This window comes from Danio rerio, chromosome 17 (assembly GCF_049306965.1).
Source record: "Danio rerio strain Tuebingen ecotype United States chromosome 17, GRCz12tu, whole genome shotgun sequence".
NCBI lineage: Eukaryota > Metazoa > Chordata > Actinopteri > Cypriniformes > Danionidae > Danio > Danio rerio.
This window is the reverse complement of record NC_133192.1, coordinates 40,723,970-40,743,183: the sequence shown is the minus strand read 5'-3', so window position 1 is coordinate 40,743,183 and position 19,214 is coordinate 40,723,970. Positions and strand designations below refer to the sequence as shown.

Sequence of the window (19,214 nt, the reverse complement as noted above, 5' to 3'; positions counted from 1 at the left end):
TTTGACTCTCGCTGAAAATGGCGGACATGCATCGACAAACTGAGGATTTGATGACGTGCCTGTCAATTAATATTGGTGGGCGGGGGGACCGCACTCCTATGTCGAGTTGCGGTCACTTTGAAAAAGGCTCCAATTGGTCCACCGTTTTTATGTTGTTAAATTGAAAAAAAAAAAAAAGGACAGGGTGTGTTTATATCACCCCAATATGACAGTCTATACACTATACTTACACACATGTCTGTCCAAACAGCTTGAAAAGTAGATTTTTTTACCATAGGTGCCCTTTAATATTTTACTGTTAAACTTCAATATTGCAAATTATTCTTATAAATTATTCTTAGCAAAAACACATGCTGCATTGACTTTTTTCTTTTGGCACAGCTAGTGATGGTCCTGATGTTTCAATCAAGATGTCAGAGTTGTACTGAAATTGGTAAATTGTGAGAACAGCATTTTAACTGCAAATGTGACCTTTGTTCATTCTCGTCACTTGCTGTCATGAGCTGTAAACCACATCATTAAAAAAAATATATATAGAATTTAGAGTAAGATTTTTAGATTTATAGAATTAGTGGTAAGTTAAGCTGCAAATTAACTGCTGTGAATTGTACACTAAAAACTTGTTAAATTGACAGTAAAAAGCTGTGGTTGTCAGAATTTTACTGGTAGAAAATGTATTATTCAGTTTAAAGTCTTATAATCCAATGTTTTGAAGTACTAATACAACAAATCAAACCTTTGTTAAACAGACAAACACATGATGCAACTATAAGCATGTGAGGATAAGTCATACAGTACAAATGCTCATCACAAATAACTTTTCCCACATGCAGAGAAGCATACTAATAGAAAGTGTTCAGTGTCATTCACACAACTGCATAAAATTAGATCAATTAGAGTAAACATAATAGTCAAAATTAGATATAACCTAAAACTCCAATAAACATACCTTTTTGAAAAAAAAAAGTCATAAAGAGAAGTTCCATGCAGGTAATTCTATGAGTCAATGAATGGCTATTCACCATAAACAGTACAGTTCAAGTAATATACAGTAAATTAGCCCTCTTTTTTTTCTTCCCTAATGATGTTTAACAAAGCAAGGGATTTTTCACAGTGTTATAATATTTTTTTTCTTCTGGAAAATTTCTTATTTGTTTTAATTTGGCTAGAATAAAAGCAGTTTTATTTTTTTTTATTATTAATTAATAGTAAGCAGGTAATGTGTATTGTAAAAACCTCGAAAATTAGTATTTTTCTCAGCCTCCTGTGTCTTGATTTATTATTTTCAGTTTTACGGCAAAGAATAGAATATTTTCATAGATTTAAACAATAAATAACAGAACATAAACATAATAGGCAGAGAAAAATGCTCTTGTAGAAGAAAATTCTAGACGGCATTTAAAGGTTTTTGCATCTGAACTCTTCGTTTATATAGCACATTTATTGTGTATGGCCATACACTTAATTTGCTGCAAAATTGAAGAGTGGGGGGGATGGCGGAGGGCTGCCGTGGATGAAAGCGAAGAGGGTTGGGGAGTCGCTGAAGAAAGTGAAAGTGAAGAGCAGACAGGGGAGAAGGGCGGTTGAGGAGGAGGATTGATAAAATGAGGTACCGGATCAGATTTCAGAGGTGTATTTCAACTGTATGTAACTGTATATTACAGTTATTAACCCCTTACTCTTATAGAGGTTACCATATTTATACTGTAGCTTTTTTTAAAGTACATGTTTGTTTTCCAAAGACCTTTCTAAACCAAGCACAGATCAAACAGGCTCTCCAAGCACATCTCCAATACAAATGACTATCTCATTACAGGGGATTTTGCATCACGCTCTTCCACTTTACTCTCGTCGTCTCCTAAGTGTACAGCATTGCCGTCTGGCTGAGCAATACTGGTGGGTGCAGTTGAGTTTAATTATGCCAAAATTACAAGCGGCTTAAGGGATTACCTGCACATGATATTGTAATGATGAGGATGCTGAATATGTGCTTTCTGCTTAATGGCTCTGCGGATGCTGGCATATCTGATAAGCCTGTCAGGAGTCCATCTGGTGTGCACTCACGCTGTGATTACAGAACCTCACACCTAACACGGGCCAGCTTCCCGAATCTCGTTCCTCTTGCACCTTCTCATCGTCCTCCACCGAGAGCTGGAGTGGGCAGAAAATGCTGCTTAATGAACTTTTACGTCTGCCGAGTTCATTATCCTGTCCTCCTTCTGTGACTCTTCGTTATACAACTTTACGAGCTCTTTTTTTTCCCTCCGCTTCTCATAAGCTGTAAGTGGGTCATTCTGTTCTTGATTTAGGAGCAGTTGGAATATTTTGACAGGTTTTGCTGCAGTACATTTTAGTGAGTGTGTGTTTTTTTCACTTTGTCTGGCTATTTCTAATGTACTTCACGGAGCATTAATAGAATCAGAAATGGCTAGTAGAAGTGCACTGTATGGGGATAATTCAATCTCAGAATGAAATTATCGTTTTGCAAATAATAAAAAGCATTTTATACGTGCATGCAAAGATAAATTTTTATCGCAGCCACTTTATTAGGTACACCTTACTAGTACCGGGTTAGACCCGTTTTTGTCTTCAGAACTACCTTAATCTTTTATGGCATTGATTGAGGAGCATTGCTCAGATATATTAGTTAATGGAGAAGTAATAAATATTGTTGATCATTTTAAATATTTAGGTATAATTATTGACTCCAATTTAAATTTTAAAAAACACATTAAGAAGGTTTCCAAAAGTGCTATAGCAAGCCTGAGGGTCTATAGAAACATTAGGCATCAGTTACCTATGGCTGCTGCTAAACTTTTTATGAATACAATGATTTTACCACATTTATCTTATTGTGCTACAAGCTGGTCGCATACGAACATTACAACATTAAAACCATTGTATGTTATATATAAACAAACTGTTAAAATTTTATCTAAAAAGCCAAGGAGCTATCATCATTGCAACTGTATTGCACAACAAAAATTACTAACGTTTGACAATTTCTTATTTTATGCTGATGTGTGTTTAATGTATAAAATATTTTATGGTCTTGCACCACCACCCCTCAAACAATGTGTGATTCTCGGCAAGGACAATATAAGACAGACTAGGTCATCTGTTAGAGGTGATTGTTCAGTTAAACTTAAGAGAACTGCTTTTGGACAATCAGTTTTTTTAGTTAAAGCAGCAGAAAGATGGAATAAAATACCAGTGTATATCAGAGAGAGCAGCACATTTAATAATTTTAAAACTGTTCTTAAAATCTGGCTAAAACAAAATCAAATATGCAGCCACTGATTTGATTTCATTTTATTGACAATGATGTATTGTATTTATTGTACTGTAAGTGTATATTGTATTTGTTATAAGTGTTAAATTTGTTACTTCCTGCCCAGGGACTACAGATGTAAATTAGCTTTATAGCTAACTCTGGCACAACATGTCATGTTTTACATTGTCCCTGTATAAATAAATAAAGTAAATAAATAAAAAATTCAACCAGGGGCTGGAAATAGTCCTCAGAGATTTTGGTCCATATTGACATGATAGCATCACACACTTGCTGTAGATTTATCAGCTGCACATCGATGATGCGAATCTCCTGTTCCACCACATTGCAAAGGTGCTCTGTTGGATTGAGATCTGGTGACTTTGGATGCCATTTCAGAACAGTGAACTCATTGTCATGTTCAAGAAACCAGTCTGAGATGATTCACTCTTTATGACACAGCGCATTATCCTGCTGGAAGTAGCCATCAGCAGATGGGTACACTGTGGTCATAAAGGGATTGACATGGTAAACAACAATACTTAGGTAGTCTGTGGTGTTTACACAATGCTCAGTTGGTACTATTGGGCCAAAAGTGTGCCAAGATGGCGTCCTCCACACCACTGCACCGCCACCAGCAGCCTGAATCATTGATACAAGACAGGATAGATCCATGCTTTCATGTTGTTGACGCCAAATTCTGACTTTACCATCCAATTGTCGCAGTAGAAATCAGACCAGTCAACATTTTTTAAATTTTCTATGGTCCAATTTTGGTGAGCCTGTGCAAATTGTAGCCTCAATTTTCTGTTCTTAGCTGACAGGAGTGGCACCTGGTGTGGTCTTTTGCTGCTGTAACGTGTTGTGTTCAGAGATGCTCTTCCGCATATCTCTGTTGTAACGAGTGGTTATTTGAGTTACTGTTGCCTTTCTATCAGCTCAAACCAGTCTGGCCGTTCTCCTCTGACCTCTGGCATCAACAAGGCTTTTGCGCCCACAGAATTGCTGCTCGCTTCTCTGTAAACCCTAAAGATGGTTCCCAGTAGATCAGCAGTTTCTGAAATACTCAGACCAGACTAGCTGGCACCAACAACCATGCCATGTTTAAAGTCACTTTAATCACCTTTCATCCTCATTCTGATGTTCTGCTCGAACTGCAGCAGATCGTCTCATGCATTGAGTTGCTGCAATGTGATTGGATCATTAGAATCCATGAGTGGATTGTGTGAGTGTGGGTAATTTTTTTTGTTATTTTTTAAAAATCTTGATGTAATGTTAGTAAATTCGGAGTGTTCTAAATGACAAGGTGGTTTGTTTGGATAAAATATGCCCAAACCATCTCTGTACTGGCTTTTCATACAACTTCTGTCAAACCACATATGCTTTCTAGCCCTCTGGCCAGTTCCTCAAGCAATGCAAAATGTGCTATTCTTAAAACCAGTTCAAACACAATTAACACCATTTAAACACACTTTAACTACAGACTTCTCATTACTCGCATTTAATATCTGGGGTGTTTTAGAGAAACTACACTACCTTACAAAAGTCTTGTCGTCAATCCCAGTTGTAAGAGCAACAAATAATAACTTGACTTCTAGTTGATCATTTGGAAAAGTGGCATTTCTGATGAATCATCTGTTGAACTGCATCCTGTTGGAATATCTAGCCAATTCCATGCGTGTTCAAGAAAAAAGGTCTGGAGAGTGTTTTCCTCAATGCCAAAATTATTAGTAATTTATTAGATAAAATGAATAATTCGATGACAGAGCTCTGGGTTACTTTACCCCAATGCAATACAAGAATTACATTCAGGAGGTTCGCAACTAACATACATTTCCTGACTCTAGCATATATACACAACTGATATTAACAGGTGGAGTTTTGGTGTAACGTCATTTGTCAGTCATTGGTCAGTCCTCCATTGGCCACACCCCAGACATACTTCCTCTTTTTCTACGAATTCTCTGCACAACAAAAAAAGCATACAACTTTCTGCGTTCTGTGTTCAGTTTTAACACCTCTCTTCAGACAGGAAGTTTCTGCAGAGCTGAATTTAATTTTGGACCCGCATCTATCTACTTCTGCAAAAATGCTAATTAATATGCACAGCACTCACCCACAACATTAAAAGTTCAGTTAATATATGACCCTTACATGACCAATACAAATAATTGTTTGATTAAAAGAAAAAGAGACAAAAATAATTTAAAAAAATGACTCCTATTTTACAACAATTTCCCCCTTTTCTGCTCCTCTCTGGAGCAGACAAAACCAAAAACAGATAATCAAATCCCCACACATTTTTAACTGTCATTACTGCAGGCCTTTGCCTAAATCTTTGTTTTACCTCTTATTTAAAATAATCGTTAACATCATAGTGCTCATTCATTATGTTAGATGATGCCTATAACACCCTTTAACTCAATTTCTTTAACTTTTCTGGATTCAGTTTATAATTTCCACACTCTTGGTTCTCCTCTTCGGTGGTGCAGTCTCTTCCCTCTTGAAGTCACTCCGATATCTTCTTTTAATAAGATTTATACTTGCTATATTCAGGCTTATTACTCCCAACACTCTTATTAACTTCCAATTATCCCATAATTAAAATTTTCCATTCTTATACACTTTATCAATAAAGGTGGGGTTGTTTGTTTATTGATTTTTCTCTTCCCCAATAACACTAGAATTAAAATTAGAATGAAAATAATAAAAATGTAAACACAAATTTAAAACTTCAACATGTAAAAATAAAAATCTGATCAGAAGGTCATCCATTCCCATAAAGACATGCTCCAACTAAAAATCCCACTATATAATTAAGATCAAAGATCAACACTTGTGAAAACAATTGTGATTGGAATTAGAAATTCACTAATACAAAATTATAATCCCCTTGAATAGTTCAAACTGAATTTCAACATTTTAAATTCATTATAGCACAAAAATTACAATTGAGATTTAGGATAAAAAATCAACAGCTTCAAAGTAGGATTCAACTCAACAATTATTAAAATAAAATAAAAGATTCAGAACTCAATCGTAACAATGTTATTAAACTAACAACTCAAACTCGTCACCAAATGATTAAAACCAAAATTCAAACATATTTAAACTAGATTCTTTTTTTTTCTCTAAATGTCTTAAAATGGGAAAATCAAAAACACAACAATGTGATTAAAATAAAATAAAAATCTTAAGAATCTCTTTAAATAAAAGGTTCAAAAACAACAATGGCTTAAAATAAAATAATCTTCAAAAATGTGTTCAAATAAAAGAATCTTAAACTCATAATGGTGTGTTTAAAATAAAAATAATCTTAAATATGTCTTAAAATAAAAGATTCAAAAAGCATCTTAAAATAAAAGATTTAAAAAAAAACATTGAATGTCTTAAAATAAAAGATTATGTAAAAACATACAAATGTCTTAAAATAAGATAAAAAAGCATTAGATAGGTATTAAAATAAAAGATAAAAGCATATTTTCTTAAAATTAAAGATAATAAAAAACAAAAAAAGTCTTCCCATAAAAGATAAAAAAAAATAATGTGTCAAATAAAAGAATAAAAATAAAATTCAAAAACGTGTTTTATGATTCAAAAACGTTTGTTTTATTTTATTTTTCCTAAATTTTCTCCAATCTACTTTGTCCAATTCATTCATACATTAATTCTCTTTAAGGCTTAGTCCCTTTATTAATCTGGGGTCGCCACAGTGGAAGGAATCGCCAACTTATCCAGCATATGTTTTACACAGCAGATGCCCTTCCAGCCGCAACCCATCTATGGGAAACGTCCATACACACTTAATCACACACTTTCTGTCAGATTGTCATTTGCTAGTAAATCTTAAGTAAGTCTTATTTTCTCTTTCTATTTTAGAATTTAATGTGGTTTTCGGTTCCCCTTTTTGTGTTGGCCTGTATCTAATATACAGTTGGCCTCATGCATTGGTGTTGCAGCGTGTTCAGCTCCCACACCAATACATGCTAACACACTCCAATTAGATATCAGATATCCCCTTTTTGTGTTTTATCCCCCTTTCGGCCTGGGCCTAGCTCCAGGCTGTTTTTACACCCCTATGTTGACTGTCAAGTTAATCCGGCAAGCTTCACACCTTCAGCGACCTGTTTAGAAAAATCGGGGATAAAGTTGTTAATTTGTCATTATATAATCTCTACATAAGAGATCCACTGCACATCAAAGCTGCACCAGGTCCCGAACACTGCAGTCCTGTAAACAATTCAAAAGTCATTAATTCCATTGTCTTGTTCCATAACAAACTAATACCCCTCAATATGATTTTTATCCAATTCAGTTTGGTCTGTGCACAGAATTTTGCCAATTGTGTTTACATTTTTATCAATTTTCTTTACCTTTCCCTGTAATTATTAGTCTTACACCATCCCTAAATTCATGCTTCCAGCCCATTACTTGCTGCAATTTAAAATATTCATTATTTCAGTGTTTATCGTTATCCAATCTAATTCTTACTTAACATCTATTTGTTTCTAGATCGTCTTTCATTAAACACTTCATCACTGTCTGACTGTCCTCTTTGCTTGCTGGCCACTCCTCCATCCATTCACTATAGCTGTCAATCATGACTAGCAGATATATTTTTATTCACCTGCTCTCCCATATCTCTATAATCAATTGTAACCTCACCCTCATTCTTCTCTTGCAGTTTCTGATACCTCTAAATATAATTTCAGTCTTATTACCATGTCTTTTGCAGTCACCGGTATACGGTTATTTAAAATGGCTTATTTATTTAGCGATCTGACTCCACTTATCTCAGACACCACTCATCCTAATATTGAGGCGTGTCATCTAATCCCCTCTAATTTAATATATTGTATACATGTATACATTTGAACCACATTCTAGAGTTTAACAAATGAGAATCAATTTAAAACTCCAATAATAGTTTTAATTAAAGTTTGGCATCTTTACTCCCATCCACTCAGCACTAGGGTTGTAACGGTATGAATTTTTTACGGTATGATAATTGTCTAAAACAATACCACGGTTTGACGGTTTCACGGTATACGGTATGTTACAAATGTTACAAAATAATAGAACAGTGAAGCAAATTTGACTTTTTCCAAATAATATATTTTTAGTTACTATAAGCAACACCACTTACAATGAACAAATAAAAAAATAAGAAAATAATAAATAATGTGTCAAAGTCCAAATAAAGTCCAAATAAACATGGTGCAAATCCTCAGTAAAAAATAGATATAAATATTTACTATACTATAAATAGTTACATAACGAAACTAGATTCAATATGGAACATCCTTAGGTTTCATGTGCCAGCATGGATATGGTTGTCTGTGGATATGGATTTGGATATGGTTGTCTGCAATGCAGACAAACAGCTGCACCTTCATTTGCGTCTTTTGAAAACAGCAAGAGCAGCAGTTCGTCTTTGCTGTGTCACTGTTTTGTCATGTTTCTGTGCTGCTGTGGATGCAAAAGTACTTAGTATGAGAATTATTTCATGCAAAACTTTTTTTTTTTGCGTTTTATTTAGCCGCGCAGAAATGCCTATCTCTCATTCCGTGTTGTTCAAAAAAGCTCACTGTTGGTCCACAAACAAAAGCGAAACCTATGCTTATTGGTTGTGATATAGCGAGTTTGAACCAATCTGGGCATGGAGGAGGGACCATGCATCAATGTATCATGTCTGGTTTGTCCGGAGACACAGTGACGAGCGTTTCTTTGTCAAATCAGCGTTATCAAATTTTGATGACGTAACCGCACTGATTCCGGACAGCCTCTGAAAGTCCGCGAATGTTATGTGATACAGCACTGGAAAGCTGAGATTCTCTTCTTTATGTCAATCTTTGAATTGTATGAATCGGATCAGCGGATCAAAAGTTATTAAACATTTAAGAGCAATACTTATTTTTAGCCGCGGGCGGCTGTCTCGGTTTTTAAGGGTTAAAACCGTTGATATGCAATTGTTCATGGTAAGATAATCGTGCACGTTCAAATCGTGGTAGACCGTCATACCGGTATATTGTTACAACCCTACTCAGCACTATGGTCTGCTTAGTCTGCAGGCAAAGCTGTAGTGCACTTCGATGGTAGAGACTAAAAAACAAGACACAGTCAGGTTATTATTCATAAAACACAAATTATGACATGACCTACCATGTGGTATAATTATTCAATATTACACTGTAAAAAATCTTACGTGCTATTTACAAAAAAAAATAGTGGTAACACTATTGCACGTATTATTTTTAAGTAAATTTTTAACTTGATTTTTTTTTAAGCAAAAACCACTTGAATGAATCATGTGAAAAATACAAAATTTTTTGAGTGATAGATGAAGATTTTAATATTATTAGCGGAATGTGCTTTTATAGTTTAAGCAAATCCACCACCATTTACTCATATCTATTTTTTTTTTTAACAAAAACCACTTGAATGAATCATGTAAAAATTACTAGTTTTTATGAGTGATAGATGTTGAATTTAATATTATTAGCAGAATGTGCTTTTATAATATATGCAAATAAATCACCATTTACTTAAATTTATTAATGAAATTTACTCATTCATAAAATGTAAAATATATAATGTACAATGAAATACATACACAATACATTTTTGCCAAATATCATTTTATTACACGTTCCACCGATTAAAAAAAAAAAAAGGTACAATATGTTAAACAAATCTATATAAAGTTTACAGCAATGTTAATCTCTGATAAAAATTCCTTTATCCATGCCATAGAAAAAAATGTTCTGTCAACTTTCTTTTGTAGGAATATTCACATTTTAGACAAAATCTGACAAAATGTGTGTATTGCATAACATATAAAACCAGTATAAAAGCTGCATCTCAAATATTAGCAACACAATCAATCAATCAATGCAGTAAAATTTCCCCAAAAGCTTGTAGCAGTGAATTTGTGTCAGAAATATATGTTTCTTTGTAAGTGATTTTAATTTGGGGAATACTTGTATAACTCCAGTTCAGCAATTCTAGATTTTCTAAGTTAGCCATGAGTCATGACTTACTCATCCTCCAAGACAAGGCAGAAGTCCTCATGGTTGGTCATTCCTCTGGCAGACAGCAATTCTCTGTGCAATCCCACACTGTAAAATAAACATTAAGTTTATTATTATGAAATTGTGCAGTTGTACATTTCAAATGTTTAAGGTTTACTAAAACACATTAAGGAAATATTTTAAGGAAACAAACCTTTTCTTTGTATCTCTGTGAACAGTAATTCTTCAAAATGTTTGAGTAGACCTTACTGACTGACACAAGTGCACAAGTATTTTGACTTATAATGGACAGGGTCTTTTTAAAATGTATACTAGTGTACATAGATATAAATTTATAAAAACAAGCCATGTTTATACAAGGAATAGTGCATTCAACAATGTAGTGCTTGAGCTATATATATATTTTTTGTAAACATGCAAAAATATAAAATGCAGTTTTCTGAAGACCATTAATATCTAAAACAGTTTGAGACACTTACATTGCACTCATTCATAGAGATAGACCAGCAATAGAGGACGACATCTGTCATCTCCTCCTTGATTTAATGTGAGGTCTGATGCAAAAAAAGTGTAGAAATTAGTAATATTGCCTAATAATAATAATAATACACAAATAACATTATTAATAATACCTGCTGTTTGGCACCCATTCTCTTTATCAAATATCTGCCTGAATAAACCACTCCTCTTCAGTGGGAAAATACTGTGAACATTTTCTTCATTAATCTGAAAAATTAAGCAAACACATGTTAGTATTTATATACAGTATTATATATAAACACAGTTCATTACATTACAACATCAATGCTGTAAAAGGAAAACCCCATGAATAGCTATAGCTAACTTAGCTTATCTTAGACTTACCACTTAACAAGCTCACTGCTGTTCGTCCACCCTGCTTAACTGTTGCCTGATCACTGCTGTTAAATATTACAATGAAAATAATTTGTTCAATTTCATTATATAATTCAGAATGAACATTAAAGCAAATCAATTTGAAATAGGAATGGGTGGTTAAAAAAAACCCGTGTATCCCTTTACACATCATATGGCAAAAACTAAGCTCCTGAACAAGCTTGAACAGCATTTGTCTTTCTTGAAAGAGCGTAGGCTATTTAAGACAATAAAATGATAAACTGTTAATGCTTACCTCTTAACATGCTCGCTGTAAATCTGCTCCTTCAAAATGTCGTCTGATCACTGCCGTTGTTGAAATTCAAATACAAACATCTCAATTAAATCCACAAAATTGAGTAAATTTTCTTAAAATAAAGGTGAAGCCATCTTTCCTCAATTTTATTAGCTTAATTGGTTTCTCAAAGTAAGCCTAATAAGTGCACTGGTTTGGTTAAAAAAATAAGTGAAATTTAAATCTTAGTTATATTAGCGACATCCTCTCAATATTTTATAATAAATCCAGAATATCTTTTTTTTTTTAAAGAAAATATGCACATTATTTTTAATGACCACATCAATTTTTTATTGAAAATTACATGCGTCAAGATTCATTTTTTACAGTGTACTGCTATATCTCAGGGTTCATATCAGGCATTGACCCCTCATGTTTGTTTAATATCTGAAATGCAATGTTTAGTTATCAATTTCCTTCTTGGTGTTTCTAATTTTTTATGTAAAAAAATTTGAACTCACTTCATCTTGTTCCTTAACATCCACTAAGTTTCCATGATTTTTCTTTGACTCAGTCTAGATGATGGCTTAGATAGTCTTATATAGCTGACTTTAATAGATGAAAACAGCCAGTGTAAGTCATAACAATTTTTTTATCATTATTATTATTACTAATATTATTTTTCTATTTAGTTTTTGCACCTAAACTCAGTCTTGTCCTCTCACATCAAATCTCAGTTCCTCAAAGTGTTACTTCCCCAAGGTGTTAAGTGAAACTATTTTTCTAGTTTCTATATCATGGGTTTAATATCTCTGTCTTCCTTACTCTCTATGTATATAATATTTTTCAAACATATTTCAATATATTTTAAACATATCTTCTTTTTTTCTATCAAACCATAACTTGGATTTCTTTAATTCTAAGCTTTTAAGTTTTCCTTATCCATTTTTTTTTTCTTCCTTACATATTTGCTCATTAACTGTTCAGTTAAGCAAATTCAAAGTCACTTTTTTTTAAAAATTTTCTCTTCATCAACCAGAGACTTGTGCCATTTTTTTTCTCTTTGCTGTTTAACAGCTCATCTCGAAGTCATTTTCCTCATTATTTTTCCTCTAACGTATCTTTTCTAATATTTCTTTAGTTGCTGGTCTTTGTTGCATTTTAATTTCTCTTTATTTTTCCTATTAGTATTATTAATTTATTTGTCCTTATTGTTCTAGTCAACAACTACTGGTCTATTGTTTTAGTCATCCTCCTCTGTTTAGTAAATTAATTTCTTTATTAATATATTCATTCGTATAGCTTCAAGTTCCATTTCAACAAATATAACTATAAGTATATTTCCCATATTTCTTTATTTCACTTGTCTTTTTTATACCGCATTGTAATAGATCTGTTTAATTAGTAACTTATACTATATCCCTGATTATTATACCAAAGTCTATCATTATTTGATCAAAAAAAATGTATATACTCTTTTAATATAATTTACTCTCTTCTGCCCCTACTTCAACTGTTTCCTCCCCATGAAAAGGAGTGGCTCCTTTTTTCTGACTTCCTTTTTGTTGTCAGTCTGTCTAAGATTGTCTGCTTGAGCACTTCCTCTTTTTCTCTCCTCATCTGTCTTTCTACAGCCGTTCCAACAAATGCCAAAATCATGCCACATTACAAATTCCAACAAATGTTTCCATTTCTTACTACCACAACATCCTTGTGGCCCCGTTTTGCTATGTTATTAACTTTGTAAAACTCAAATTCTCTGTTTCTCAAGATTGTAGCCAATTTTACTGTTAAAACATTGCTCTACTCATTTTCACATTTAAGCTTCTCATATATTATTTTTCATTTCCTTTCCAAATAATTTTCTCTTAGTTCCAATTATTTACCACTTGTCCCATTGAGTTTTTAATTTTGTTTGGGACATTTTCCCTATTGCTCACATTCTTAATCAAATAAATTATCCATTTTTTACACTTTCACTTCCTCATTTACAGTGTTTTTCACACACACTAATTACCTTCTTGCACTTATACAACATACAAAGTTAACAAAATGTATTTATCCTCTTCCAACAATAAAATTTCACCTGTAAACTTCTTTTACTTCCACAATTACTGAAATTTCACAATTTTAAATGAAATTTAATTGAATATCATATACGCTTATATACAGCCGACTAAATATCTGTATACTATGCTTATTTTAACTGTTAGTCACTAACGCAACAGACAAACATTTACATAAAATAAAATGCGCGCTCTATACAAGTCTCAATTTCTTTGTATATTTACATTCGCCTTCAACAGAGTCGACTTTTCTATGTATTTTTAACCGACCACACCTTAACAGTCGACTTTTCTCTGTATTTACTAGAGTCACAACCTCAGTGAAGCAAATTATCCATACAGTCACAACGTCAGCGACTAAACTGTCCCTATTTTTAGATTATTTACAATCTGACCCTATAGCTGTCTTTAACGCTTGGACCTCCTAAAACGTTGGGGCTTACACCCGGACTGTTCGGGACCACCCGTTTTCTTGTCCCTGGACTCCCGCCCTTATAGTCCAAATTCAGGTAAACCGTCGTTTACCTGTGCCCAGGTAAAATCACGGTATTCACAGGGACAGCAGTCACCTGAATAGTACACCCAAGGATGGAATTCTATTCAATTCAATGTAGGAGCACAGCCCTTATCTGATCTTTCCTTCCACCAAACAAGCAACAGTCAAAGTGTATCAACTTATGTTCTGATCTACTTAGTGAATGCCATATGACGAAACCGTAATAATACCCGAAGCCGCAGTTCCCCTGGCTGCACCATACTCGCAGTTCCCCTGGCTGCACCACACTCGCAGTTCCCCTGACTGCACCACTTCACTATACTAAACTACTCTTAACTAGTCTTCTTCAAACCACACTCGCAGTTAACCTGGCTGCACCACTCTTCTAAGCTATTCTAAACTAGCCTAATATTTACAAACCGGTTAACACTTAAAGCATATATACATTTAAACTCATCGAATTATTTAAATGCTTATACTTTTAACTACATCAATGCTACGTACAGTATCACATGACATCATTTAATTTAGATTAAGCCAATTGCAGAAATTTGATTTAACAGGTTTTCTGCTTACCTTATTTTTTCGGCTCCGATGATGTCAATGCAATACGACAGATCAATCCTGCCCCTTTTCCACGTCCTATTTTACAACCATCCCAATCATCTCAAGCACTGCAGAAGACCTACTGGAATCTGCATGAACCCAAGATTATCATAGAAATCGGTCAAGTTTGGTGAAGGAAAAATCATGGTTTGAGAATTCAATATGGTGCCTACTACAAGAGATCTGTAGAGTGGATGGCAACATCAACAGTCTGATGTATCAAGACTAGTGCTGCCCATTACATTACAAACCACAGGAGAGGGCATATTCTTCAGCAGGATAGCGCTCTTTATCATACTTCAGTCTCCACATCAATGTGCCTGAAAGCAAAGAAGTTCAAGGTGCTCCAGGATTGGCCAGCCCAGTCACTAGACATGAACATTATTGAGCATGTCTGGAGTAAGATTGAGAATGAGGTATTGAAAGTGAATCCAAATAATCTTGAAACTCTGGGAGTCCTGCAAGAACACTTTCTTTGTCATTCCTGATAACTTTATTAATGAGTTAATGAGTCATCGCAGAGATGTATGGATGAAGTCATACACAATATTAAATCTTTTTCCACTGCACCATGACTTTATATTCTATACTGTACATTATTTGTTAAGTGACAAGACTTTCGTCAAAGCAAAGTCAGACCTTCCTGTCTTAATTAAATAATTAAAAATCAAGATCATATTTTATTTTGGTAAAATAATCATAATATAAAGGTCTTTGCCTTTCATATCAGCCACTTCTGACAACAAATGATCAGTTAGATTTCAAGTTATTATTTGTTGTTCCTAAAACTTGGATAGGCGACACGACTTTTGTCAGGTAGTGTATACACCTCGATTGAATCAGATCATAATTGTTTGTACAGTATTTGGTTTAAATGAAATTATAGGTTTATTAAGTCACTCTGATTGCATGGTTTTAAGTTAATAATTTGGGATTTAAAATGTTCTGAAATTCTAAACATATGTCACGCTTCATGCACAACAGCTGTTTTTTCCTCTGAGTTAAACATATTATTAAGTAACTGATTCAATTCATCAAATGACTAATCATTGTTTCATGAATCAAATTTAAATGATTCTCCACCTTGTTAATTTATGAATCAGATTACTTGTTGCTTGTTGTTTTAGAGTTGCTCTGTAATTTGATCTTCAGACAAAAAAAAATGCAGTTCACAGGTTTGATTAAGTTTTAATAAACTCATTTGTGCAATTTTTCTTGAGGTTTATTTTATTTTAAAGAATTTGTTCAGACAGTTCTTATTCAATTGCACTGTTAGTTTGGTTCATTTTAATTAGCGTGAGCTCGTGTGAACCTTGTGCATCTAGAAAGAGGACTGAAACTCTTTGTTTTCTGGAAATAAACTGAAAATACAAGTGCATTGTGAACCAGAGGCATCTGAACAAACCAAAAGCAGTACCTATCACAAGATGTGGCCATAAAAGTACAGAGTGCTCAAACATATCATGTTTTCTTTGCAAAGTTGCAGTGTTGCACATTACAGAGAAAGTCCCTTTATAGTTCACCCAAAAATTAAAATTTACTCCCCGTCAAGTTGTTCCAAACCTATTTGAGTTTCTTTATGCTGTTGAGCACAAGATAGTTTGGTAACACTTTCTTTTTATGGTCCATTTGAGTATTAGTAGACTGTCTGCTTGATATCTGTTGATACAGACATTCAACAGACATTTAACTGACTATGAGAAATTTTGCAAGTACATGTCATTTTACACAAACCCTAACCCCAACCTAACAGTTTACTTATAATCTAATGAGAATTAGTTGACCAGTAGATGCAATGTAATAAATGGATCATCAAAATAAAGTATGGCCGATATTTTAAAGAAAGCTGGAAATCTGTAATTGACTTCCTCAGTCGGGATGTCAGTGGTTACAGGGTTTCAGCTTTATTTTAAAGTATAATTTTTTTGGATTCAATCGAAAAATAGCTTTTGAATAAGTAAAGAGTGTGTAATTCATTGTTGAGTGAACTATCTCTTTAAAGTCTTTTCACCCTGTGCATCTCAGATATGCATGCAGCTTCTTTCTTTTTGAACAGGAAAACGTCAATTATCCAAAACTTTTTTTTTTCAAGCTTATGATTAATTTTCAGATTTTGAATCGCCAATGAAAACAAACATCTTCCTAAAGAATTTTTATTTATAAGCATTTGGATAAATTTTTCAGGCTGCCCGACAAATGCGCTTGACAACCAAAGAGAACAAAAGAGGACACCAACCTTTTAATCTTTTATGAACACAGCCAGACGTCATTTGGTGAATTAACTACCAAAGAAATCACTAACTTAAATGTTAAACAGTAGCTAACATCTTCCGCGTAATACAGTACCGGCCTTCTGAGGTAACTTCCAACTTTATTTCTGATGGCAAACCTCCTCCCAAAATGACAGCTACCTCTTTGTTTACAAGTTTGTGGGCGTTAAAGTATTTGCATTTAAAATAATGAAGGCAGATAGCTTCAGATGACGACCTATTAGTTTCATACAGATTACAAAACCAGAGAACATTTGTTTTTAGGTTAGTTGGTTCATTAAAAAGTAGATATTTTTCCATGTCTGTGAGAAGGAATTCATCGAGATTCCAAACTGTTTGTTGACCCCAGAGAATTCAAGCAATGATGCTGCAAAAACAAGTCATAAAGAACTAATAGCTACCTCTCCTTTCCTCTGGAGAATCGTCAGTCTATAGTGATCGATGATTGGATCCTTTATTAGAAGGCTGGATTTCTTTCCCTAGAGTAGGGCTTTTCAATCTCAGTCCTGGAGGTTCAGTATCTTGCAGATTTCAGCTCCAACCCTAATCAAACACACTTAGGCTAGCTAATCAAGCTCTTACTAGGCTCTCTAGAAACATTCTTGCAGGTGTGCTGGAGCTAAAATTTGCAGTAAACTGGATCTCCAGGACCGAGTTTAAGAACAACTGCCCTAGAGCATCCACATTGACTTGTATTTTCCCTATCAAAACTATACAAGTGACACGTCTTGTATATTTTATAGTCTTTGTTACAATTAAATACTGGTGTTCGAAACAGTTTGTGTGCCTGAGGAATTCCTGGTGGTGTTTTGACACCTTGTAGAAGTTGATGAGGTCTCAGGTGATACATAGCATTTTTGATGCTAAGTTCTGTTGCAAAATGAGCATCAAATAAGATGGGAATTCTCAACCTTTTTAACCTCGGGGCCCGCTTCTTTCTCTGATCAGTTTTTGAAGGCCCACCTGTTTTTTTTTCTCTAAAAAGTTTGTATGAAATGCTCATTTAAACCACTTATTTATTAACAAATATATTGTACTTTTGTTGTGCCTTCTTTTATTTATTATCCGCATTTTATAAAAGGAAATATTGAATTTTATTTTAATTTATATATACAAGTAAAATATCAGCGTCAGCCAATGAAATTAGTTCGCAATCTACTACTAAATGAGCTGAGATATTTGCATAAAGCTGGTTGATGCTTTCGTTGTTGCTTAAAGTTGAGAAATCCCGAACTTCTGCAGCGAGCAACATCGCTGAAGCAGCGCCAACGGATCCACAATTCAGTTCGGCAACACTTGACGTCACCCATTCAAAGTGAATGGGAAGCATTGACGCTGACGCCCCATTTAATAGGGCATAAAACACCGCCCAGTTCACATGGGGCTTCAGCATCAACGCTTGACAGTGGGCGTGTCTGAAGTTGGGGTTGAAGTGATTGTCAAAGCAGCGTTAGCCAATGAAACTAGTCTGCAATTGACTACTGTCTGACCTGGTATATTTGCATAAAGCGATCTGATTGGCTGATGCATCCATTGGCTTTTAAAAAGTTGAGAAGTTCCCCACCCCTGCAGTGAGCAACACCCCTGAAGCGGCGCAGACAAATCCACAATGGAGTTCGGCAAAGTGAATGTGAGGCATTGTCGCTGACACCCTGTGTAAATGGGGCGTTAATCTGTTGAAATGCGTCGATCTGCTGGCGGTTGAGTTTGCAGCTGGATATTATTGGGAGATTGCTGACAGAAAAGGTGAACCGTTCCACCAGAGCACGTCTGAAGCTCATATGCAAGTTTATTTGACATTTTATGGCAGAAACACCATTGAAACAGAAATGTGTGGACATCTAAGATTCTCAAAGGCAGATGCTCGATCTAAAACAAAAGAATAAGAATATATAAGAATGTTTCGACCTACATGGTCCTCATCAGGTTCACCATTGAGCCTCACTAGATCCTCCTGTATGGGTGCGCGTCCATTATAAAACACTCAGAGAAAGTTAATTTGGAAAATTATGCAGATATATTAAATAGTTCACACAAAAATACACTTTCACTTCGCACATAGATTATGAATGAACAGACTTGCATGTACTAGTTGCAGATGCGATCATGAGGAGGTTTTTTTGCGCCGTGTTTGAAGTAATCAATCTCAGAACAAGAGTTTACTTGTGCATTACTTTGATCATTTTATGATAGCATACTAATAATGAAATTCGCACACTGGAAACTCAAATTTATATTTATTTTTTCATACAGTTATCAGATGACATGAGAATCCAGATGCCCATGTGTCTATAGAATTAAATGTCATGAAAATCCTACAAAATACAGCACATTGTCAACTCAAG

The 19,214-nt window shown here is 34.3% G+C and overlaps 1 protein-coding gene across 10 annotated transcripts in view; it reads left to right on the top strand.

Annotated features, from left to right (window-relative positions):
- Positions 1 to 19,214, top strand: part of slc24a4a (solute carrier family 24 member 4a) — a 104,732-nt gene that overhangs the window by 13,429 nt on the left and 72,089 nt on the right. The gene's annotated exons all lie outside the window — the stretch shown is intronic.